The following is a 27,563-nucleotide window of genomic DNA, read 5'->3' as shown; positions in this document are numbered from 1 at the left end:
AAAGTTAATTAAAGGGTTGGTTTTTTATTTTTTAAATTTTTTATTGTTATGTTAATCACCATACATTACATCATTAGTTTTTGATGTAGTGTTCCATGATTCATTGTGCATAACACCCAGTGCTCCATGCAGAACGTGCCCTGAAAGAGTTGGTTTTTTAAAAAGATAATTTTTTCAACTCTTAGCTAGACTAAGAAAGAAAGAAAAGAAAGAAAGAAAGAGAAAGGAAGGAAAGAAGGAAGGAAGGAAGGAATTTGACCACATGCTAGAGCATGAAAGCAACATTAACAAGTTAGAGACAAGTGAGACAGTGATTGAGAGTGCATCTCAAAACTTACCAGCTAGCTGTGCCTATGTCCCATCTCCATAAATGGGTTATAATGCCGATCCCATAGAGTTGTTATGAGGACTAAATGATACCAAATTCAGAAAAAGTAATTATAAAAAATAGCTGCAGGGGCGCCTGGGTGGCTCAGTTGGTTAAGCGACTGCCTTCGGCTCAGGTCATGATCCTGGAGTCCCGGGATCGAGTCCCGCATCGGGCTCCCTGCTCGGCAGGGAGTCTGCTTCTCCCTCTGACCCTCCTCCCTCTCATGCTCTCTCTATCTCATTCTCTCTCTCAAATAAATAAATAAAATCTTTAAAAAAAAAAAAAAAAAAATAGCTGCAAATATCTCTCATGAACCTAGATGCAAAAATCCTTAGCAAATCAAATCCAAAAATATACATAAAACATATCCTGACAAAATAAGTTTTATCCTAAGAATGCAACATTGGTTTAACATTCAAAAGTCAATGTAATAAACTTTATTGATGGTGTAAAGGAGAAAATCATATCATCTCAATAGATGCAGAAAAAGAATTTGACAAAATTCAACAACCATGATTTTTTAAAACTCGACTTGTAGCAAACTAGGCAAAAGAGGAGAAATTCCTCAATCTAATAAAGAACATCTACAAAAAACCTACAGCCAACATTATACTTAATAATGAAAGATTGAAAGATTACTCCCATACCTGGCTGGCTTAGTTGGTGGAGCATACAACTCTTGATCTTGGGGTCATGAGTTTGAGCCCCACATTGGGTGTGAAGATTACTTTAAAAAAAAAACAAAAAAGAAGAAGAAAGATTACTCCCTAGGACAAGAAGGTACTTTCACTTCTTGTCCCAGCCATTGTGCTAGAGATTCTAGACATTGCAATAAAATAAGAAAAAAGAAGGGCACCTGGGTGGCTCAGTTGGTTAAGCGACTGCCTTTAGCTCAGGTCATGATCCTGGAGTCCCTGGATTGAGTCCCGCATTGGGCTCCCTGCTTCGCAGGGAGTCTGCTTTGCCCTCTGACCCTCCCCCCTCTCATGTGGTTTCTCTCTCTCTCAAATAAATAAATAAAATCTTTAAAAAAAAAATAAGAAAAAAAAACTTAAAAATTACAAAGACAGGGATGCCTGGGTGGCTCAGTCAAGCATCTGCCTTCTGCTCAGGTCATGATCCCAGGGTCCTGGGATCGAGCCCTGGGGATGGGCTCTCTGCTCAGCGGGGAGTCTGCCTCTCCCTCTGCCCTTCCCCCTGCTCATGCTCTCTCTCTTTGACAAATAAAATCTTTTTAAAAAATTACAAAGACAGAAAACACACAAAAAAAATCCAATTAAAGAGTGGGCAGAAGACATGAACAGACATTTCTCCAAATAAAATATATAGGTGGCCAACATACACATGAAAAGATGCTCAACATCACCAACATACACATGAAAAGATGCTCAACATCACTAATCATCAGGGAAATGCAAATCAAAACCACTATGAGATCACCTCACACCCATAAAAATGGCTAAAATCAAAAACACAAGAAACAACAAGTATTGACGAGGATTCAGAGAAAAAGAAACCCTCATGCACTGTTGGTGAGAGTGCAAACTGGTGTGGCCACTGTGGAAAACAGTATGTAGTTTCTTCAAACTAAAAATAGAATATCATATAATCCACTCCTAGGTATTTATCCAAAGAATACAAAAGAATACTGGCTATTTACCCAAAGAATATGAAAGAATACAAAAACACTAATTTTGAAATGATAGATGCACCCATGTGTTTATTACAGCATTATTTATAATAGCCAAGACATGGAAACAGCCCAAGTGTCCATCACACATTCCATATATATTACATATATTCCATACACACATATTCCATTGTGTGTATATATATGTATATGTATACACACACACACACACACACACACACACACACACACACACTGGAATATTACTCAGCCATAAAAAAGAATGATATCTTGCCATTTGCAACAACATGGGTGGATCTAGAGGGTATAATGCTAAGTAAAATATGTCAGAGAAAGAAAATATTATTTCACTCATATGTGGAATTTAAGAAACAAAACAAAGGAAAAAAGAGACAAACCAAAGAACAGACTATTAACTATACAGAACAAACTGATGGTTACCAGAGGGTAAGTGGGTTGGGGGGGATCCGTGTACTAGGTGAAGGGGATTAAGAGTACTCTTACCATGATGAGCACTGAATAATGTATAGAATTGTTGAATCACTATATTATACACCTGAAGCTAATATATCACTGTATATTAACTATACTGGGATTAAAATAATTTTTTTAAATTAGAAGGAAAGAAGCAAAATTATCTTCATTTGTAGGTAACATGATTATTTAGGTAAAAATCCTAATAAATCAACAAAAAATTGTTGTAGCTAATAAGTGAATTAAAGAAGCTTGCAGTATATCACTGTATTTTATATACTAGCAGAAAACAGTTGGAAAATGAAATAAAAATAATTCCATTTACAATAATGGCTCCCAAATTAAAATACTTAGGAATAAATGTAATAATAGATGTTCAAGTCCTCTACAATGGAAACTACAAAACTACTGAGAGAAATTAAAGGAGTCCTAATGGCAAGATATACCCTGGAAAGCTCATTATTTTTAAGATGTCACTTGTCCCCCAAATTGACCTACATATACAATGCAATCCCCATTAAAATATCAGCAGAATTTTTTAGTAGCAGTTGCCAAGATGATTTAAAAATGTATGTGGGGGCACCTGGGTGGCTCAGTCCCTCAAGTGTCTGCCTTTGGCTCAGGTCATGATCTCAGGGTCCTGGGATTGAGCCCAGAGTCCTGCATTAGGCTCCCTGCTCAGTGGGGAGTCTGCTTCTCCCTCTCCCTCTGCTCCTCCTCCCACTTGTGTGTGCGTGCATGCACTCTCTCTCTCTCTCAAATAAATAAATAAAATCTTTTTAAAATGTATGTGGAAATACAAAGGACACATAATAGTTGAAAGAATTTTGAAAAAGAATGAAGCTGGAGAATCATACTACCTGATTTTAAGACTTATTATAAAGCTACAATAATCAAGACATTATAATACTGGGGGAAAATAGACATACAGATCAATGGAGCAGAATAAACCAGAATTAGAGCCATACATATATAGTTAGTTGATTTTTTTTAACCGTGTGATTCCAGCCTCATCTTATACTGTGTCCCTCCTTATCCCTCACCACTCCAGCCACACTTAGCATTCTTTCAGTCCTTTGTACTTGCCATTTCCCTTCTACCACAGAACTTTCCATATTATTTTCCCTCTTCTTAGACTGTTATTTCCTTTGCTTAGTTAACTCTCAGCTCCAGGGTGACACTTCTTCAGGAAAGACTTCACCCCAAGTATCCAACCAGATTAGATTCCAAAATTATAGACTCTCAGAGCATTATGCTCCTTTCCTTTGTATCATTTGCACATTTTCAATTTTATTTGTGGGAGTTTACTGGACTGTAAGCATTATAGGATTAGGGACCAAGTCTGTTCTTGCTGTATCCCTAGCATCTAAATTAACACCTGGCATGTATTAGGTGTTTGATAAATGTTTACTGAATGAATGAAGCCCTTGTTCACCATATCTTAAATATTCTGGGGTAAAGGAGTCCCTGAATATATAATTTCACAGGAGAACTTTCTCTACCCATCTTTTCTTTTTTTCTCTTTTTCCACTTATCTCCCTCCTACCCTCAAAAAGAACATTTCCTTTAAAATAGAGGTCCTAAACTCAAATGCTTAAGCATCTGGTACTGTTATGTATGTGATCAATGCATTGATTTGGATAGTTGAACAATTCACAGAGTTTAAAAGAAACTTCTGTCTATCTCCACAAATAAAATCAGAATGTCTAACTCAGCAAAGTAGAACTTTTCACCCAATGTGTTTTAAATAAAGACAAACTTTTATAAATTGTGTCCTTGTTATCTTTTAACTTTAACTTTGTTAAGAGATCTGTTTAAATAGTATAACTTTAGTAGCCCTGAACTAGATGTCTGGTAATCTGAGTTCTAGTCCAAATTGTTTTACTTGACTAACTGATGTTTGCCAAATCACTGCTTTTCTGGGCCATTTGTTTAATTTCTAAAGTGATTAGTCTCCTTGATATCCAAGACATCTTTAATTCTAATAGTCTGACATTAATAAAGCAATCTATAATTTGAGGGTTTTATTTTTTTTAAGATTTTATTTATTTGAGAGAGAGAGAGAATGTGAATGCACGAGCAGGGGGAGGGACAGAAGAGAGAGAAGCAGACTCCCCACTGAGCAGGGAACCTAACTTGGGGCTCCATCCCAGGACCCTAAGATCATGACCTGAGCCAAAGGCAGATGCTTAACCAACTGAGCCACCCAGGTACCCCTAAAATTTGAGGGTTTTAAAAAAGAAAAACTCTTCTTTTTGACCTAGTTTTAAGATTTAATACACTGTAAATTGTGAGTTCTATGAGTTGTGAATACACTGAATTCTATCTCTGAGATGTGAATGCCAATTTTATTTTTTTAAAGATTTATTTATTTATTTTAGAGAGAGCATGAGCAGGAGGCGCAGAGCAAGAAGGAAAGAGAATCTCAAGCAGACTCCATGCTGAATGTAGAGCCTGCCACAGGGCTTGATCTCAAAACCCTGAGATCACGACCTGAGCTGAAATCAAGAGTCAGATGCTTAACCAACTGTGCCACCCAGGTGCCCCATGAATGCCAACTTTTAAAAGTTACACATATCATGTTAAAACTAATCAAAGTTTAGTTTGTTTAGGACATAAATACTTAAATATTTAGGATCATCTGCTTTCTAAAATAAGTTGTGGCTAGATACTTCAAATCTGTATATTATAACTTTTTACAAAAATTCAGTTATAGCTGCTATTTTTCATTAGCATATTGATCACATTCTAGAATTTCTTTTCAGCTTCAGTCTCAGTATAAAAATGTTTAAGTAGGGGCACCTGGGTAGCTCAGTCAGTTAAGTGTCCAAGTCTTGATTTCTGCTCAGGTCATGATCTCAGGGTTGTGAGATGGAGCCCAGTTCAGCTGCTGCTGGGCGTGGAGCCTGCTTAGGATTCTGTCTCTCCCTCTACCCCTTCCCTCTTTCCCCTCTCTAAAAAAAAAAAAAAAAAAGTGTTAAGTAACATTTTCTTAAACTTTTTTGCTCTTTTCCTCAGTTATTGAATAGGACTTTATTCAATTGCTGATGGAAACACTTGGGCTAATTTGAGGTGATACGATGTACTCTAGGGAACTTTTCCATCATACCATGGAATTCAAAGTTTTAAGCTAATGTAATTATGTTATGTTCAAACTGATTTTGTTCAAACTGTTACTGCTTTTAAGAAATCAAGATGAAAAGAAAGTAAGCAGTGTTCCTTCTGCTTCTTCCTTCCCTGGGATATTCTATTGCTTCTGCTATATTCTGCCCATTTTTTTCTCCACCCTTATCAGTCAGACATATTCTCTAATGAATCTGGCTCTCTTTTTCTATCTCTACAAAAAGCAATCCTGCTATCTTCCTAGTTCAAAAAGCATGAAAGCCTTTATTTAAAAAATCAGTAATATATAATGGGGGATTTAGTGTTAGAAAAACCTTTTTAAAGGATAAAACAGTTTCAGCACAAATTCAATTTAAATCAGTTTCCTAAAGAGTCTAAATCTATAATGAGTGAGACTCTTGGTTCAGAAATAGATTCTGTATATTCCTTATCATAAAATATGTTAAATTATCTTCAAAAAGCTGTCATACTAATGAACAGTCCATAGTAATCTATTATATTCCAGAGTGATTTTCAATAATGAGCGCTCACAAATTTTTCTTCTCACTCATAGAATGAATATTTCGTTCCTGGAAAATTTTATTTATGCTTTTAAAAATATATACTTCTGGTTAAGTAAAGGGTATGGTAAAGGTACTTGATAACATGCAAAACAACACAAAATGAAGGTGTTAAACTGCTTCAGGTTATTACATTTTACTAAACAATTTGGTTTCTGAATATATTTTTCTTGGACCTGTTAATTTTTCAAATCTTGAACAACTAACAAGTAGTTGCTGTGACATATAGATGATAACACTTTAATAAAGCAGTATTTGTCACCTTAAAAATTAGGGAATTAACTTGAACTATATACCATCAAAGATCTAAATATGCAAATCTATCAAAGAAAACCAGGATTCCTATGAGCCTTAATTAGGAGTCAGGACACCTGGATTTTAATCCTTTCAATTTCCTGTGTGTTCCTGGACAATCCATTTAATCTCTAAAGCTCAGCTTTGTTATTTGTAAAATTAAGTTATTGGATTAAATCTCCAAGGTTTCTTTTAGTCCAGGAGAAACAAGAGACAAACTCTGGTTGCCCTCTCCAGGCAGAGTCTTACAAAAGACACTTATTCTTCTAACAACAATATATCACAACACCTATGAAGTATTGCCAACCAGGAGAGCTTACCTAAGACACGGTGTCCAGGGTTTTTATTGGGGGTCAGTGATGTAGGCATGGGGTGTCTTTGGGGCTGACCTTTGTTTCTTAATCTCCAGCCTCCTCAAAGGTCAAATTGATACCACCTGTCCCAGGGCTTCCACCATAAATCACATCATTAGCATAGACTATTTGGTGTAGCCTGAGGCTCTAGGTAAGCAAAGACGCTAGTATTAGGTAGGATTTAGGAATTATCTTCCAAGAGCCAGGGAGGGGCCAGATCTTTCTTTGAAATATGCAAAGTTTAGGCAACTCGGGCCTCCTGAGTTAATCCTTCACTGCCTATCTTGTTTCCATGAAGTAATCCTCCAGTACCTTCTTGAGAAAGGGTGCTTGGTAAGCAATTTTTTGAGGCTTTTCATATCTGAAATATTTTTATTTTACTGTCATATTTGATTGATAGTTTAGGCAGCTATAGAATTCTAGGTTGGAGATAATTTTCCCTAAGGATTTTTAAGGTGTTGCTCCACTTCCAGTGTTGTTAGTGAAGTCTGAAAGCCATTCTGAATCTTGACCCTTTATGGGTGACTTGTTTTTTTTTTACTGAAAACTTAGATTTTTCTTTGACTCTAGTGCTCCAAAATGTTGTCTCTTCATATGGTCTGTTTTCTATCCATTTTGATGGGCACTGAACAGGCCCTTTCAATTTAGTCACATGTATTCTTTAGGGAAACATTTTTTAATTTTTCAATGATTTTCTCTCCTCCTTTGTTTCTGTTCTCTCTTTCTGGAATTCCTAACATTTGGATGCTGGACCTCTAAGACAGATCCTTTTCTTACCTCTTCTCTCTTATTTTGTATTTGTCTTTTTGCTCCACTTTTTTTAGGTGATTTCTTCAACTTCCAGCCCTTCTCTTTTTCACTTCTACCAACATGTTTAATTTCTATGAGCTCTTTTTTATTCTCTGAATTTTTTATTAATAGAATCTTGTTTTGTTTCATGATTGTAGTATCTTATCTTTATTAACCATAGGAATTTTTGTTTGTTTAGGTTTTTTTCTTTCTGTGTAGTTTTCTTTTTCCTGTTTGTTTTGATCTCTATCTTTCATTAAAAACTTTCGAGCTATCTGGTTATCCTTGGATCTCTGTTCATAGTTAAGAATGGAAGCTCTAAACATGGGTGAGACATGTACAAACTGTAGGGTGATCTGGCTGGTTAGCTTGTTAGGGATCCACTGATGCTGGTAAATTTAGGTTTTTCCTCTTGGGATTACTGGATTCTTCATGGTGAAAAATATTCTAATCCTTTAGAGAATAGAGGTCTAGTTTACAACATTTTGAGAACCTAATTGGGAAGAGGGTAAGAGATGGGAGAATCCCTGTACTTGGTATTCATCATTAGACTCTCTGTTTTTAGTATGATGCCAAACTATCAACTGTGCCTGGCATCTAACTTTCATACTTCAGGCCAGAGGACTCTCTCCAGAAAATAAAAACCCAGATATTTGTCAGGATGAATAAGGGGCATTTGCCCAGGGCATGGACTAGTAAAGAGATTTAGGGATTTAACTGCCATTAAATAGCTCTTCTCTACCTGTTTTAGCCACCCACATGTCTCAGTTTCTGTGGTATTTTATTTTCTGGATTCCTATATCTTTTGAAGATTCTGAAATATATATTAGGTTGGTTCTCAACCCTTCTCACTACTGTCTTGGGATTCATCTTTCTTGGATAATCACATATTGTGTTGGGAATTTCCAAGACTATTCTCAGCATCGATAATTTGCTAGAAGGACTCATAGTTATTATACTCATGGTTATAGTTTATTACAGTGAAAGGATAGAGTAAAATCAACAAAGGGGAAAGACACATGGAGTAAGGCCCAGAGGAAATCAGGCACAAGCTTCCAAGCGTCCTCTCCCAGAGGAATCACAGGATAAACTTAATTCTTTCTGTAATGATATATGACAACACATGTGAAATGTTACTTACCAGGGAAGCTCATTAGAAACTCAGTGCCAAAGTATTTTTATTGGGGTTGAAACAGGTAAGCACTCTCTGCCTAAGATGTACTAAAATTCCAGACTCCCAGAAGGAAAGCAGATGTTGAGTATAAACCATATTATTCACACAAACAGTTTAGGCCAATGAAGCACGCTTATCATTTAGGGGATGGTAGGAATCCTGAAATCCAAGTTCCCAAGTACCAGCCAAGGAGCAACCTTCCAAGCTGGCTTTTCTAAATTAACAGTCTCAAGCATGCTGTGTTAACTTTTCTGTACACACATCTGTCTGCTTTCTAGCTTCCAATTTTTTGTTATTGTATCCTTTCCCATTCTACTCAAACTTGGAGGTTTATGACTTTTAAGAAAATTCCTTTACTATTGTTTTAGTGAAGTTTGAGGTGAGAAAAAATTAGATATGTATGTTCAATATTAACCAGGAATTTCATTTGATTATAAATCAAAACACCCCAGTTTGATTGTTTACATCATTTTTAAGCCAACTTGAAAGAAAACAAATGAAGCAGAGAGAAGAAACTTGTTTTAAAGTTTTTATTTTGGGTGCCTGGGTGGCTCAGTTGGTTAAGCGACTGCCTTCAACTCAGGTCATGATCCCAGGATCCTGGGATCGAGTCCCGCATCGGGCTCCCTGCTCTGCGGGGAGCCTGCTTCTCCCTCTCCCACTCCCCCTGCTTGTGTTCCCTCTCTCGCTGTGTCTCTCTCTGTCAAATAAATAAATAAAATCTTTAAAAAAAAAAAAAAAAAAAAGGTTTTATTTTAATTCCAGTTAGTTAACACAGTGTTATATTAGTTTCAGATGTACAATATAGCAATTCAGGGATTCCATATATCACCCAGTGTTCATTATGACAAATGCACTTCATAATCCCCATCACCTATTTAATTCATCCCCCCACCCATTTCCCCTCTGGTAACCATCAGTTTGTTCTCTATAGTTAAGAGTCTGTTTCTTGATTTATCTCTTGCTCTGTCTTTTTTATCCATTTGCTCTTTTTTTTTTTTTAATTCCACATACGAGTGAAATCATATATTTGTCTTTCTCTGGTTGACTTATTTTGCTAAGCATTACACTCTCTAGCTCCATCCATGTCTTTGCAAATGGCAAGATTTCATCCTTTTTAATGGCTGGATAATATTCCATTGTGTATATGTGTGTGTGTGTGTGTGTGTGTGTGTATATATATATATATATATATATATATATATGGACGCCTGGATGGCTCAGTCAGTTAAGTGTCTGCCTTTGGCTCAGGTCATGATCCCAGGGTCCTGGGATCAAGTCCCACATCAGGTTCCTTGCTCAGCAGGGAGCCTGCTTCTCCCTCTCTCTGCCACTCTCTCACTCTAGCTCTCTCTCTCTGACAAATAAATAAATAAAATCTTTAAAATAAATAAAATCTTTAAAAAATTATATATATCTTCTTTATTCATTTATCAGTTGATAAACACTTGGGCTGCTTTCACAGTTTGGCTATTGTAAATAATGCCGCAATGAACATGGGTGTGCATATATCTTTACAAATTAATGTTTTCATATTTTTTGAGGAGATACCAAGTCATGCAATTACTAGATCATAGCATAGTTCTATTTTTAACTTTTTGAGACACCTCTATACTGTTTTCCATAGTGGCTGCACCAGTTTGCATTCCCACCAACAGTGCATGATGGTTCCTTTTTCTCCACATCCTTGCCAGCACTTGTCATTTCTTTTGTTGTTGATTTTAGCCATTTTGACAGGTGTGAGGTAGTATTTCATTGTGATTTTGAATTGCATTTCCCTGATGGAAGCAATGATGAATATCTTTGCACGTGTACGTATACGTTGGCCATCTGTATGTCTTCTTTGGAGAAATGTCTGTTCATGTCTCTGCTTATTTTTTAAATGGATTATTTTTTGTGTGTTGAGTTGTATAAGTTCTTTCTATATTTTGGATAATAATCCTTTATCAGATATGTCATTTGCAAATATCTTCTTCCACTCCATAGGTTGCATTTTGGTTTTGTTGATTGTTTCCTTCTCTGTGCAGAAGCTTTTTATTTTGATGTAGTCCCAATAGTTTATTTTTGCTTTTGTTTCCTTTGCCTCAGGAGACATATTTAGAAAAAAGCTGCTGTGGTTAATGTCAAAGAAATAACTGCCTTCTATGATTTTTATGGTTTCAGTTCTCACATTTAGGTTTGGAATTTATTTTTGTGTGTGGTGCATGAAAGTGGTCCAACTTCTTTCTTTTGCATGCTGCTGTCCAGTTTTCCCAACACCATTTGTTGAAGAGACTGTCTTTTTCCCATTGGATATTCTTTCCTGCTTTGTTGAGATTAATTGGTCATATAGTTGTGGGTTTATTTCCGGATTTTGTATTCTGTTCTATTGATCTATGTGTCTATTTTTGTGCCAGTATCATACTGTTTTCATTACTACAGGTTTGTAGAATTACTTAAAGTCTGTAATTATGATGCCTCCAGTTTTACTTTCCTTTTTCAAGATTGCTTTGGCTATTCAAGGTCTTTTGTGGTTCCATACACATTTTAGGATTGTTCATTTTGAAAAAAAAAAAGTGCTATCAGTATTTTGATAGGGACTACATTAAATGTGTGGATTGTTTTTAAAATATTTTAACAATATTTGTTCTTCTAATCTATGAGCATGGAATGTCTTTCCATTTTTTTTTTAAGATTTTGGGGTGCCTGGGTGGCTCAGTTGGTTAAGTGACTGCCTTCGGCTCAGGTCATGATCCTGGAGTCCCGGGATCGAGTCCCGCATTGGGCTCCCTGCTCGGCGAGGAGCCTGCTTCTCCCTCTAACCCTCCCCCCTCTCATGTACTCTCTCTTTCTCTCATTCTCTCTGTCGCAAATAAATAAATAAAATCTTTAAAAAAAAAAAAAGATTTTTTATTTATTTATTTGCCAGAGAGAACACAAGCAGGGAGAGCAGCAGGCAGAGGGAGAAGCAGGCAGAAGGAGAAACAGGCTCCCCACTGAGCGAGAAGCCCGATGCGGCACTCAATCCCAGGACCCTGGGATCATGACCTGAGCCAAAAGCAGACGCTTAACTGACTGAGCCACCCAGGCATCCCTGTCTTTCCATTTCTTTGTGTTGTGTTCCATTTCTTTCATCAGTGTTTTATAGTTTTCAGAGTACAGGTCTTTCACCTCTTTGGTTAGGTTTATTCCTAGGTGTTTTATTATTTTTGGTCCAATAGTAAATGAGATTGTTTCCTTAATTTCTCTTCCTGCTGCTTCATTATTGGTGGCTAGAAATGCAACAGACTTCTGTACATTGATTTGATATTCTGCAACTTTACTGAATTCATACATCTGTTCTAGCAGTTTTTTGGTGGAGTCTTCAGGTTTTCTATATAGAGTATCATGTCATCTGCAAATAGTGAAAGTCTTATTTCTTCCTTACCAGTTTGGATGCCTTTTATTTCTTTTGATTCTCTGATTGTTGTGGCTAGACCTTCTAGTACCATGTTGAATAAAAGTGGTGAGAATGGACATCTTTGTCCATTAAGGATGAGGTTAGCTGTGAGTTTTTCATATATGGCCTTTATTACGTTGAGGTATATTCACTCTAAACCAACTTCATTGAGGGTTTTTATCATGAATGGATGTTATACTTTGTCAAATGCTTTTTCTGTGTCTATTGAAATGATTATATGGTTCTTATCCTTTCTCTATTGATGTGATGTATCACGTTGATTGATTTGCAAATATTGAACCACTTTTTTTTTTTAAAGATTTTATTTTATTTATTTGACAGAGAAAGAGACAGTGAGAAAAGGAACCCAAGCAGGGGGAGTGGGAGAGGGAGAAGCAGGCTTCCTGCTGAGCAGGGAGCCTGATGCAGGGCTCGATCCCAGGACCCTGGGATCATGACCTGAGCCGAAGGCAGACGCTTAATGACTGAGCCACCCAGGCGCCCCCACTTTTTTTTTTTTAAAGATTTTATTTATTTGACAGAGAGAGACACAGTGAGAGAGGGAACACAAGCAGGGGGAGTGGGAGAGGGAGAAGCAGGCTTCCCGCGAAGCACAGAGTTCGATGCAGGGCTCAATCCCAGGACCCTGAGATCATGACCTGAGCCGAAGGCACACGCTTAACAACTGAGCCACCCAGGCGCCCCTTGAACCACTCTTGCAACCCAGGAATACATCCCACTTGATTGTGGTGAATGATTTTTTTAATGTATTGTTGGATTCAGTTTGCTAGTATTTTATTGAGTATTTTTACATTTAAGCTCATCAAGGATATTGGCCTGTAGTTCTCTTTTTTTGCGTGGTGTCTTTATCTGGTTTTGGTATCAGGGTAATGCTGGCCTCATAGAATGAATTTAGAAGTTTTCCTTCCTTTTCTATTTTTTGGAATAGTTTGAGAAGAGTAGATATTAGCTCTTCCTTAAATGATTGGTAGAATTTGCCTAGGAAGCCATCTGGTCGTGAACTTTTGTTTGTTGGGAATTTTTAAATTACTGACTCAATTTCTTTGCTGGTTATCTGCCTATTCAAATTTTCAATTTCTTCCTGTTTTAGTTTTGGTAGTTTATATGATTTTATGAATTTATCCATTTCTTCTAGGTTGTCCAATTTGCTGGCATATAGTTTTTCATAATACTCTCTTATAATTGTTTGCATTTCTTTGGTGTTGGTTGTTATTTCTCCTCTCTCATTTATGATTTTATTTATTTCAGTCCTTTCTCTTTTTTTATTGATAAATCTGGCTAGAAGTTTATCAATTTTATTGATTTTTTTTTTTCAAAAAAACAGCTCCTGGTTTCATTGATCTGTTCTATTGGTTTTTTAGTTTTCTATATCATTTATTCTGCACTAATATTTATTATTTCCTTTCTTCTGCTAGTTTTAGATTATGTTTGTTGTTCTTTTTCTAGCTCCATTAGGTATAAGTTTGGGTTGTTTATTTGGAATTTTTCTTCCTTCTTGAGGTAGGCCTGTATTTTATAAATTTCCCTCTCAGAATCACTTTTTCTGCATCTCAAAGTTTTTGGACCATCGTATTTTCATTTCTATTTGTTTCCATGTACTTTTTTTAGTTCTTAACTTATTTCCTCATTGACCAATTCATTGTTTAGTAGCATGTTATTTAACCTCCATATATTTGTGGTCTTTCCAGATTTTTTCTTGTGGTTGACTTCTAGTTTCAAAGCGTTGTGGTCAGAAAAGATGCATGGTATGTCTTCAGTCTTCTTGAATTTGTTGAGGCTTGTTTTGTGGGCTAATATGTGATCTATTCTGGAGAATGTTCCATGTGTACTTGAAAAGAATGTGTATTCTAGACTTTTAGGATGTAATGTTCTGAATATGTTAAATCCATCTGTTCCAGTGTGTCATTCAAAGCCATTGTTTCCTTATTGATTTTCTGTTTAGATGATCTGTCCTTTGATGTTAGTGGGGTGTTAAAGTCCCCTACTATTATTGTATTAAAGTCAGATTCATTTCTTCATGTTTGTTATTAACTGTTTTATGTATTTGGGTGCTCCAATGTTGGATGCATAACTATTTACCATTGTCATATCTTCTTGTTGGATTATCCCATTTATTATTATATAGTGTCCTTCTTTGTCTCTTGTTGCACTCTTTATTTTTTTATTTTATTATTATTATTTTTTTATATGACAGAGATAGACACAGCGAGAGAGGGAACACAAGCAGGGGGAGTGGAGGAGGGAGAAGCAGGCTTCCTGCGGAGCAGGGAGCCCGATGCGGGGCTCGATCCCAGGACCCTGGGATCATGACCTAAGCCGAAGGCAGACGCTTAACCATCTGAGCCACCTAGGCGCCCCGGCACTCTTTATTTTAAAGTCTAGTTTGTTTTGGGGCACCTGGGTGGCTCAGTCAGTTAAGCATCTGCCTTCGGCTCAGGTCATGGGACTGAGCCCCACTTTGGGCTCTCTGCTCAGCAGGGAGCCTGCTTCTCCCTCTCCCTCTGCCTGCTGCTCCCCCTGTTTGTGTGCTCTCTCTCTCTCTGTGTCATGTAAATAAATAAAATCTTAAAAAAAAATAAAGTCTAGGGTGCCTGGGTGGCTCAGATGGTTGAGCGTCTGCCTTCGGCTCAGGTCATGATCTCGGGGTCCTGGGATCGAGTCCCGCATCGGGCTTCCTGCTCCTTGGGAGCCTGCTTCTCCCTCTGCCTCTCTCTCTCTCTGTCTCTCATGAATAAATAAATAAAATCTTTAAAAAAAAAATAAAATAAAATAAAGCCTAGTTTGCCTGATATAAGTATTGCTACTCTGACTTTCTTTGGACATCCATTTGCATGTTAGATGTTTCTCCATCCCCTTACTTTCTATTTATTTTTTTAAGTAAGTTCTATGCCCAACAAGGGCTTGAACTCATGACCCCAAGATCAAGAATCCCATGCTATACCAACTGAGCCAGCCAGGCGCCCCCATCCCCTCACTTTCAATCTGTAGGTGTCTGTAGGTCTAAAATTAGTCTCTGATAGGCAACATGTAGATGAGTCTTGTTTTTTATCCATTCTGTCACCCTATGTCTTGATTGGAGCATTTAGTCCATTTATATACAAAGTAATTATCGATAGATATGTATTAATTGCCATTTTATTTCTTGTTTTGTGGTTTTTTCCCATAGTATGAATGTTATTACATTTGATGAGGTCACTGAGTTCCCTAAGTCTGTTCTTGTTTTGCATAATTCTCTTTTCTTTCTTTTGTTCAGCTTGATTACTTTCCAATACTCTGTCCTCTAAGTCATTAATTCATTCCTCTGATTCTTCCATCCTGCTGTTCATTCCGTCAAGCATCTTTCTCAATTTGTTTATTGAGCCCTTTATCTCTGCTATGTTGTTCCTTAAGGGTCTCACTTATATATCATCTACTCTTTTCTCATGCCCAGTGAATATCCTTATGATCATTGCTTTGAATTCTCTATCAGACATGTTATTTATATCTGTTTCACTTAGATCCTTGCTATGGCATTGTAGTGTTCTTTAATTTGGGTCAAATTTCTCTGTCTCCTCATTTTGTCTACCTGACAGAAGAAATTAAAAAAAAAAAGAGGGGCACCTGGGTGTCTCAGTCATTAAGCATCTGCCTTCAGTTCAGGTCATGATCCTGGGGTCCTGGGATTGAGCCCCGTGTCAGGCTCCCTGCTCAACAGGGAGTCTGCTTCTCCCTCTCCCTCAGCCACTCTCCCCACTCATGCTCTCTCTCTCTCAAATAAATAAATAAAATCTTTTAAGAAAGAAAGGTATTAGTATCCTAAGAGACAAAAAGGTATTGTATCCTAGAAAGAACAGGCTACTGTAAAGAAAAAATACTTTGAAGGTTAAAAAAAATGTTCTTAAAAATGAAATGTAGGCATTGAGAGAGAACATCTGAAAAAAAGTCTGGCTATTCAATTTATAGCTAGAGTAGCTAAAGCCTCATTTTTTTTTTTTTTAATATGCAGGTAGTAGCAATGGTAGGCTTGAAAACGGTGCATTACTCTTCCTGGGAACTTAAGCAATTGAGATGGAAACTATAGATAACTGTGTCTGTGAAAGTAATCTACATAGATGGATATGTATGCCTATCTATTCACCATGGAGAAGAGATTCTGTTCACCATAATTCATTTTTGCATCAATTCCAAATTTTCCAATAAAGTTTCCATTTGAAAATTCCAGTTAAGTTTTTATTTGAAATTAACAAAAGTGGAAAAATCAACTTGACAAAAAGAAATTCTATAAAAAGCACTTGTTCTATAAGTATTTCAGTATTTACCATCTCTAAGCAACATGGTTCTACATGCAGTGAAAAACAATAAAGTGTAGTTCCAGTTTAACTCTTCCTCAAATCTTGGGATACCTGTATTAACTAAACTTACATTAGAAAACATTCACAAATAAAACATATTTGTCATACTCTCATCTTTCTTCCTTTTATTTGAGGAGTTAAATAGGGAGCCAAAATATGGAATTGACATTTTAAGATGGAAAAATCATTTCGGATCACTTATAAATAGCCCCTCAACAGGGGCTTCTGGGTGGCTCAGTCAGGTAAGTGTCTGCCTTCAGCTCAAATCATGATCTCAGGCTCCTGGGATGGAGCCCTGTACTGGGGCTCCCTGCTCAGCGGGGAACCTGCTTCTCCCTATCCCTCTGCACCTCCCCCCACACATGCTCTCTCTCTCACACATAAATAAATAAAATCTTTAAAAAAAAAGGTTGAAATTTTTTAATAAAATAAAGTGTGCTAATGATAACAGTATTTTAAATATTCATTAACTCAAAAATTCTAAATCAGTATTTTCTAAATTAGGGGCTACTACTTTATGGGATAAAGGAGGGTTATATGATGAAAAACATTTGATATCCATCAATCCATGTAATTCTTCTTACCTTTGTTTTTTTATTTTATTTAAATTCAATTAATTAACATATAGTGTATTATTAGTTTCGGAGGTAGAGTGCAGTGATTCATCAGTTGTGTATAACACCCAGTACTCATTACATCACATGCCCTCATTAATGCCTATCACGCAGTTACCGATCCCCCCACCCACCTCCCCTCCAGCAACCCTCAGTGTGTTTCCTATAGTTAAGAGTTTCTTATGGTTTGTTTCCCTGACTTCATCTTATTTTATTTTTCCCTCTCTTCCCCTATGATCCTCTGTTTTGTTTCTTAAATTCTACATATGAGTGAAATCATATAATTGTCTTTCTCTGATAGACTTATTTCACTTAGCATAATACCCTCTAGTTCCATCCACATTGTTGCAAATGGTAAGATTTCTTTTTGGGGGGGGGCGCCTGAGTGGCTCAGTCGGTTAAGCGGCTGCCTTCAGCTCGGGTCATGATCCCAGGATCCTGGGATTGAGCCCCATGTGGGGCTCCCTGTTCGGTGGGAAGCCTGCTTCTCCCTCTCCCACTCCCCCTGCTTGTGTTCCCTCTCTTGCTGTCTCTCTCTGTCAAATAAATAAATAAAATCTTAAAAAAAAAAAAGATTTCTTTTTTTGATGGCTAAGTAATATTCCATTGTACTTCTTCATACCTTTGTAATAAAGAATAATATCCTTCTATAAATGGCCCATTTATTCAGTTCTTCTGATATTAAGAAAGCCCTGGAAAGATATGGTCCCTCTGACATAAATTAACACCAGCAAGTCATTTAGATGTATGTTATTTACCAGTCTAAACTTCAAAAAAATCTACATAAAGTACATATTTATTATGTTTCATGAACTTTCATATTATCAAATAATATATAAATACTTGACATTTTTTATATTATTAACTTTTTTTTTACTCAGGATCATGTCCTGTTAGCTATATTCTATAAATACTTGGAATCTACCAGTATCAGATCATTGTTTGTAACCTTAGTATACTGTAAATGTGATTTAAGCACCTGGTTGAATCTATGATGCATTATAACATATTCTGCAAATCTGGGCAGATAGCTGACCTTTAATTCTTCCCTTATTCTGCTCAACTCCCTCTCAGGCCCATTATTTGACCCTGTACATTACCTTAGTCTTATTACACTTCCCACCCTCTTCCCATTCTGTTCTTCATTTGAAACTGTTAAATGCCTTCGCTGAAATCTAGCTTTTTCTAGATGACACTTTGTGTATAAGGATAAACTGCCCCCCATCTCAATTTGTGGGAAGAACAATCAGCCTATTTTATGTTTCCCAATACTACTTACTGATGTTATATCATCATCATCTCTGAAATCCATGCCATCTGATTAGGTCATCATTGGCTATAATAATAACTTCCACTTTCCTGGATGAATCAGCACTTTCCTTCTTCTGGCGTGGTCTGTTGTTATAAAGATCTTTTTAAAGCCAATATTGATAATCCATCAATGTGTCTCAATTCAGTGGCTTCTCAGAGCTCTAAAACCCTCCCTTTCTATTTGAGCCACCCAACAACAAGGCCACACCTTGGCTCAGCTATTGAAAATGAAGCAATTCTTTAATACCCATCACCAGGGTATTAAAGAGGGCACATATTGAAGGGAGCACTGGGTGTTATACACAAACAATGAATCATGGAACACTACATCAAAAACTAATGATGTAATGTATGGTAATTAACATAACAAAATAAAATAAAATTTAAAAAAACTAATGATGTACTGTATGATGACTAACATAACATAATAAAAAAAAAAAAGGAAATGAAGCAATTCTTTTTAACCAGTGTCTTCTATCTCTTTTCCCTTATACAGCTTGAAATCATCCTTTAATCTGTTTTTCACCCTCATCTTAACTTTTAGTCACTTTACCACTTCTGTTTTCCCTACTCCATTAGCTTCCTTGTGATATTTTTTGCACTTAGAACCTATAGTCAATCTCGTATTCCCCTTCCTTGATTTTCTGCTGTGCCAATATAGTTCACTCACCCACTTTTTCTTTCTCTATAGTAGTTTCACATGTTACAGTTTTAAATTATTACATGAAAAATGCAGCCTAGTTATTTGAACTTTTTATAATAGCATCTATTTTTTTCCTATTAGATTGTTTCAATTTAAAAATTAGGAAATCTTGCAGACAGTGTCCACTGTCAACTACCTGACTTTAACTGGACCTATCTGCTCCTCAAAATATTCCTTTATAACCTTCTGTTCATGTGTTCAAAATGTTTTCCATATTATAAGTGCTTAAATCTAACATCCCTTCTCAGGATATGACCTTGCCTCCTACTTTACTAGAAAAAAATAGAATCCATCTGCCCAATTCTCTCATCCATCTTCTCTATATCAAAATGATTATATCCATGCTACATCCAAATTTCTGATTTTAACAGAGCTGGTTTATAGATTATTTTAAATTTTCTCTGCAGAACTCCTACTTTTTCTTCAACTATCTTTTCTAACCTCTTGACTCAAAAGTATGTGTTTTCCTTTTAAAGGCTAACCTGCTTCTTCTAGAGCCTTCTTTAACAATAGAACTCTCCCTCTCTCCTGCTCTCCATTTATCATTTCACCATCTCTAGTTTATTTCTGACCAGCAGATTATTAAATCAGAAACTGTGAAAGGTCTGAGACCTTACCTTACTTGAAAGCTAACAGATTAGCTTGCCACAGTTGTATATACATATACTGACAGAAAACACAAGACCCATGGGGTCAGAGAAAAAGACCATTTATTACTCGTGGCAAAAACAACAACCAAAGTAATGTCTTGCTTCAGGTCCTGAGCCCCAATTCCCATATGGTTAACACAGTGAGGGCCAGATGTTACTTGTGCCTACAGCAAGATATGTTACAGGGTAAGAACCCTGAAATAAGGAAGGGAGACAGACAGTCAGACCTTATCTTTACTCTGGAATGTAAGCAAGGACAGATACAGAGACTTTATCATCCTCGCCCCCACACCCAAATGTCCCCAGGGAGAGAGATATTCTCTATCTTTATTCCACTAGCCAAGAAATAAATCTTCCCTCTGGACTTAAGGTAGACATTGTCTCTACTTTTCAAGGATGTTTGCTATGCAAAGCCCTTTGCTCAGAAGACCTGGACCATGCAGAAATGTGCAATGTTCATAGAGAAATGTCTCTCAACACAGATTTTCCCAGTTTTCTCTTATCTTCACATATATCTCATATAGTCTATACTCACTGTCTTTGTTGTTGTACTCTCTATTAACTCCTTGTACTTTTGTTCTGTTTATTCCACCGAAAACTATTCTTTCCAAGGTATCCATGACATACTGGTGACCCAACCAAATGGTCTTTTCTTTTCTTTTTTTTAAAATTTTTTTATTGTTATATTAATCACCATACATTACATCATTGGTTTTTGATGTAGTGTTCCACGATTCATTGTTTGTGCATAACACCCAGTGCTCCATGCAGAACATGCCCTCCCCAATACCCATCACCAGGCTAACCCATCCTCCCACCCCCCTCCCCTCTAGAACCCTCAGTTTGTTTTTCAGAGTCCGTCGTCTCTCATGGTTCGTCTCCCCCTCCGATCCCCCCCCTTCATTCTTCCCCTCCTGCTATCTTCTTCTTTTTTTTTCTTAACATATATTGCATTATTTGTTTCAGAGGTAAAGATCTGTGATTCAACTTTTCTTAATCATTCTTGACTTTTTGCAGAATTTAATAAAGGCTATCCTTGCTTCCTATTACCTCTAAACTACTCTGCTGTTTTCTATGACTAATCTGATTCTTAGATCTGTCTCCTTTGCCTATCTCTCTTTCCTTCCCTCTTTTTGATTTTTCATTCTATTAGATGTGAACATATCATAGGTTGACTTTCTATTCTATATTGTTCCTTCAAATGTCTTCTAGTTTGAGTTTCAGTTGTCATCTCTGTGGTGACTGTAATTTCCTTATTATAATCCAAAACTCACCTATCTTCTCAATATTTCTGCCTATATGTAATAAATTTTAAACCTAAGAATCAATTCCACAATCTGACTTTTTAAAATTTTTGTCAGTGGTGCACTCATTCTATCAATGCTTTATTTTTTTTAAAGAACAAATTTATTCCTACACACAGCAATCTACATGCATCTCCAAAGAATTATGGTGAGTGAAAAAATCCAATTCCAAGAGGTTACATACTGTATAATTTCATTCATATAACATTATTTTCTTTTTTATCCAGTATAATTGTTTACAGTGTTATATTGGTTTTAGTGTACAATATAGTGATTCAACAATTCTGTACATTACTCGCTGCTCATCACAATAAGTATACTCTTAATTCCCTTTACCTATTTCATCCATCCTTCCACTCACCTTCCTTCTGGTAACCACCAATTTGTTCTCTATATTTTCTCTAGGAGTCTTTTTTGTTATTTGTTTCTCTCTTTTTTTCTTTGTTCATTTGTTTGTTTCTTAAATTCCATATATGAGTGAAATCATATGGTATTTGTCTTTCTCTAACATTTCACTTAGACTAATACCCTCTAGATCCATCTCTGTTGTTGCAAATGGCAAGATTTTGTTGTTTTCTTTGGCTGAGTAATATTCCATTGTATACATGTACCACATCTTCTTTATCCATTCATCTGTCAATGGACACTTGGACTGCTTCCATGTCTTGGCTCTCATAAATAATGCTTCAGTAAACATAGAAGTGCATATATCTTTTCATATTAGTGTTTTTATATTCTTTGGGTAAATACCCAGTATTTGAATTACTGGATATTTAATTTTTTGAGGAACATCCATACTGTTTTCCACAGTGGCCACACCAGTTTGCATTCCCACCAATAGTGCACAAAGGGTTCCTTTTTTCCTACATCCTCACCAAGACTTGTTCTTTTTTTTTTTTTAAGATTTTATTTATTTATTTGTCAGAGAGAAAGAGAGAGAGAGAGCACAAGCAGGGATAGCGGCAGGCAGAGGGAGAAGCAGGCTCCCTGCTGAGCAAGGAGCCCAATGTGGGACTCCATCCCAGGACCCTGGGATCATGACCTGAGCTGAAGGCAGACGCTTAACCGACTGAGCCACCCAGGCATCCCAAGACTTGTTCTTTCTTGTGTTTTTTATTTTAGGCATTCTGACAGGTGATATCTCATTGTGGTTTTGATTTGCATTTCCCGGTAATGAGTGATGTTGAGCATCTTTTCATGTGTATGTTGGCCATCTGTATGTCTTCTTTGAAGAAATGTCTGTTCATGTCTTCTGTCCATTTTTAATTAGATTATTTGTTTTTTTGGTGTTGAGTTGTATAAGTTCTTCATATATTTTGGATATTAACCCCTTTTTGGATATATCGTTTGCAAATATCTTCTTCCATTCAGTAGGTTGTCTTTTTGTTTTGTCGATGGTTTCCTTTGTTGTACAGAAGCTTTTTATTTTGATGTGGTCCCAATAGTTTGTTTTTGCTTTTGTTTCCCTTGCCTGAGGAGACATAGCTAGATAAATGTTGCTGTGGTCAATGTCAGAAAAACTACTGTTTGTGCTCTCTTCTAGTATTTTTCTATTTTCAGTTCTCACATTTAGGTCTTTAGGTTCATAACCTGAGAATGTGGTTGAGTAGACTCAGTCAAGTTCAACAATATTTTAACTAGAGTCCTTCACACCATTCTAATCCATTTTCTACACTTCACCTAAGAAATCACTCAAACATAAAATCGTATTACAGAGTTTATGGGAGTTAAAGACTAATTCTTTAGCATTTTTATACAACATCTCCACAACTGGACAACTGCTTGCCCCTCCAATTTCACTTGTGCTGTATTTCACCAAAACACTTGCTTTGACCTAAAATCACTGGTCATTTATTCCAACATGTTCTGAAAACTTACTATGAACCAAGCTTTATGCTCGGTACTAGGGCTATAAATATGAGTAAGTTCTGGTGTCTCTTAAGAGGTAAATAAAAATGTAAATAAATACTGTAAAATGTGATTAGTAAAGCAAGGATACAGAGTGGTGTTTCTCTTCCTAAGTCATTTAAGGTGACATATAAAAGATAACACAGGTAAAGTCTTGAAGGATGAGTTGGAATTTGTTATATGACACAGAAAGCTTATTTCAGGGAAAGTAAAAATGCATAGGAAGGCACAAAGATGTGAAACTGAATCCCTTACTTGAAGAGTTGTAGATAATCCAAAATGACTGACCATAAGATTGAAGATAGGGATAAAAGGATGCAATGATGGGAAGGTGGGGCAAGATGATGAAAGACCTGTTATGTCAAAAGGAGTGTGGGCTTTGTCCTGGAGTAATATGATCAGATTTACTTTTTAAAATGAAAATGCCCCATAATAATAATAATTTATTCAGGCAATAGATGCCAAAACTAGTGGATGAAAGTTTGAAGAACAAAAGATATTTACATTGTAAATATCTCTCCACATGGTACTCATTACAATGAGAAAAATGGTAACTTAGTGGAGAAATTTGGTAGACACCACCTTAACCAATTGCTCAAAGTGAGCATCACAATAATGGGATAAATCAACATCATGAGCCTCCTGATGTAATTCATTGAGAAGAACGCAGCACCATCACTTCTGTGGTATTCCTACCAAAATGGATATCCTGAATCTAATTATGAAGAAACAGATAAACCCAAACTGAGAAGCATTCTACAAAATCACTGAAAAGACAAAAAGGAAAATTGAAAATTAAAGGAGATTAAATGCACAGATTAATGCATAATCCTGCTATTTTTCCCCAAAAATGGCATTATTGGAACAAAAGGCAAAATCTAAATAAGGCCTGAAGATTAGGTAATAGTATTGTATTGACATTCAATTTTATAATATTCATAATTATATTGTGGTTACATAAGATAATTTTATTTTTTAAGGAAGTATACAATGAAGTACACATTTAGTGTTAAAGGAGCATCATATATACAACTTACTGTCAAATCATTTTTTAAATCATATTAAAACATGTTCATATATAGAACATATTGTTTATAGCAGCATTATTCACAATACCCAAAAGGTGGAAGCTACTCAACTGTCCATTGATGGATGAATGGATAGACAAATTGTGATATATACATACAATGGAAACTTATTCAGCTTTTTTTTTGTCCTACATTTATGTTTATTAAAAACTGACATAAACAAACAAAACCTATACAAAAAATATCCCCAATCATGTATCGCTTTGAAATAGTAATCTTGAGAGACATTATCGCCTAGGACCCCCTCTTCCTCTTCCTCAGCCTCAGCCTCTTCCTGCAATAGCTTCCCTTTTCTTAGATTTCACCTTTGGTTCAACATCCACAAGTAGTGTATCCAGAGGTAAGCTGTCTGGTAGGATAAAATATCGAATGTTATTTCCTCAAATATTCAGTGTTTCCAGCTGTACCGGTTCTCTATTCTTCAAAGTCATTTTCACAGCTTTAAGATGGGTATTCATGCTGACCTCTACACCTGTGATTGTTCCGTGGACCTGTGTTCCATTCTTTAATTCGATGGTTACAGTTTCGTGACTCAGTGATGAAATTGAACCTTATTCAGCTTTAAAGGGGATGGAAAATGTGACGCAAGTTACAACATGGATTAACCTTGAGGACATTATGCTAAGTGATATGAGCCAATCACAAAAGAACAAATACTGTATGATTCCCCTTAGATGAGGTTACTACAGCAGTCAGATTCACAGACAGAGGGTGCCTAGGTGGCTCAGTTGGTTAAGCGACTGCCTTCGGCTCAGGTCATGATCCTGGAGTCCCGGGATCGAGTCCTGGATCGGCCTCCCTGCTCAGCAGGGGGTCTGCTTCTCCCTCTGCCCTCTTCCCTCTCGTGCTCTCAGTCTCTCATTCTCTCTCTCCAAATAAATAAATAAAATCTTTAAAAAAAAAAATTCACAGACAGAAAGTATAATGGTGGTTGCCAGGTGCTGGAGGAGAGAAGAATCTGGAGTTATTGTTTAATGAATACAGAGTTTTAGTTTGGGGGGGGTGAAAAAGTTCTGGAGATGGATGATGGTGATAGTTTGCACAACGATGTGAATGTACTTAATGTAATTGAACTATACACTTAAGAATGTTTAAATGGGGGCCGCCTGGGTGGCTCAGTTGGTAAGCTCCTGACTCTTGGTTTCAGCTTAGGTCGTGATATCAAGGTCATGGGATGGAGCTCAGTGTTGGACTCCAAGCTCAGCACAGAGCCTGCTTAAATTTCTCTCTCCCTCTCCCTCTGCCCCTCCCCCCACTCTCTCTTTCTCTCTCTCTTTCTGTGTAAAATAAATATATAAGTCTCTAAAAAATGGTTGAGAGGTGCGTGGGTGGCTCAGTTGGTTAAGCATCTGCCTTTGGCTCAGGTCATGATCTCAGTGCCCTGGAATGGGCTGTGTCAGCCTCCTGCTCGGCAGGGAGTCTGCTTCTCCCTCTCCCTCTGCACCCCCATGCCTACGCTCTCTCTCTCTCTCTCAAATAAATTTTTAAAATCTTTAACAAATGGTTAAATGGTGAGTTTTGTGTTATATATATATATATATATATATACGTACAATTTATAAAAATAAAAATAAAAATTATATATAGACAGGTGAGAATAAAGGAAAAGTAGTAAAATGAACACTTACCTTCAAAAGATATAGATGGAATAAAAAATGGGAGCAGAGAAACCAACTGAAAATGTGTTGTAATATGTACCTTAGTAGTGGAGACAGAGAAAATGGATACATCTGAGAATGATTAGGGAACTAATAGGATAATATTTTAGATGCCTGTATCACATCTAGCTTCTGGTTAACCAAAATACACAGATATGCATGTGTGCACAGGCTGCTATCTTTGCCTGAGCATTTACCTAACACTCATTTGCCCTTCATAACTTAGATCTGGCTCAAATGTTACTTCCTTTGAGAAGTCCTCACTGGCTCTACACAGTCTTTCCCTTTTCTCCTTACCTCACATCATTTCTTGGACTGAATTAATCTTTCCCCCTTCTTAGATGTTGTGATGGTATCTTTTGCATTGATATCACAGTGTGTCAAAATATATGGTTTATCTGTTTCTTCAATAAACTGAGCTCCTTGAGAGCAGAAACAATTACTATATTTATGAATCCACAGCACCTTTCATAATGTGTGCTCAATAAATGCTTAAATGGAATTAGTAAGTTATTGAGTACTTACACTATTTTTTTATTCTGTTTTATACTTGCCTCTTTCTTTCCATGTCCCCAAAGTTCACACCCTATTTCAATAGTCCTGTAACCATAGTTCCTCTGTACTAGCCTGTGCACTGATGCCAGATTAATGAAATTTCATATTTTGGAGTTTCTACATAAAAAAACTTCAGTATCTTCCCATCATCTAAACAAATAAAGTCCAAATTCACCAGTAAGAAATTAAGACCTTCCACACTATGCTCTCAGAATTTACCATGTTTATTTCAAATTCTATTTACCTACCTACTTAATTTTATTCAACAAGTATTTGTGAACCTACCCTTTGCAAGGCTTTGTGAAGGAAGGAAGTTTACTAAATATGATATATGCTCATTATCTTTGTGTTCATTTTTTGGTCCCTTGTTTCCTTTTACTACTTCATTGAATCTTAGGGGAAAATAATCTTTGGAGAACATTCAGCCATATTCATATTTAAGTAAGTAGTTCCATTTTAAGACAAAATGTAAGTGGGACACCTGGGTGGCTCAGTCAGTTAAACATCTGCCTTCAGCTCAGATTATGATCCTAGGGTCTTGGGATTGAGTCCCGCATCCAGCTCCTTGCTCAGCGGGGAGCCTGCTTCTCCCTGTGCCTGCTCTGCCTGCAGCTCTCCCTGCTTGTGTGCATTCTCTCTCTATCTCTCTGACAAATAACTAAATAAAATCTTTAAAAAAAAAAAAGACAAAATGTAAATAATATATTGAAGTTTAGAATAGGTGGCAAGCTATCCAGCACAATGTCTGGCTCATAATAAAAGTTCAATAAATGTTTAAACTGGATTAATTCTGTTTAAATTTTTAATGATAGAAATTTAAATTTGAGACTATAACAAAGAAAATTATTATTGATTTAAGCCTTTGGAAACCTGCTTATTTTTGCTTCGTGGTAGTTCAAATGTTAACACTTGAATTTACTTATGTTATTCGTAACATATTATTATTTGTAGTTGTATCACTTTGAAACACAAAGTCAAAACAAGTTTATTTGGGCGCCGGGGCGCCTGGGTGGCTCAGTCATTAAGCGTCTGCCTTTGGCTCAGGTCATGATCCCAGGGTACTGGGATTGAGCCCTGCATTGGGCTCCCTGCACAGCAGGGAGTCTGCTTCTCCCTCTCCCCTTGCTTGTGTTCCCTCTCTCGTTGTGTCTCTCTCTGTCAAATAAATAAAATCTTAAAAAAAAAAAATATTTGGGCGCCTCGGTGGCTCAGAT

At 36.6% G+C, this 27,563-nt stretch overlaps 1 protein-coding gene across 1 annotated transcript in view; it reads left to right on the top strand.

Moving 5' to 3' along the window:
* GPR137C (G protein-coupled receptor 137C) overlaps window positions 1-27,563 on the top strand; it is a 59,249-nt gene that overhangs the window by 11,014 nt on the left and 20,672 nt on the right. The window lies entirely within an intron of this gene.

This window comes from Neomonachus schauinslandi, chromosome 9 (genome assembly GCF_002201575.2).
Source record: "Neomonachus schauinslandi chromosome 9, ASM220157v2, whole genome shotgun sequence".
Classification (NCBI taxonomy): domain Eukaryota; kingdom Metazoa; phylum Chordata; class Mammalia; order Carnivora; family Phocidae; genus Neomonachus; species Neomonachus schauinslandi.
Note: the sequence above shows the minus strand (reverse complement) of the source record. Positions and strands in the feature narration are given on the sequence as shown.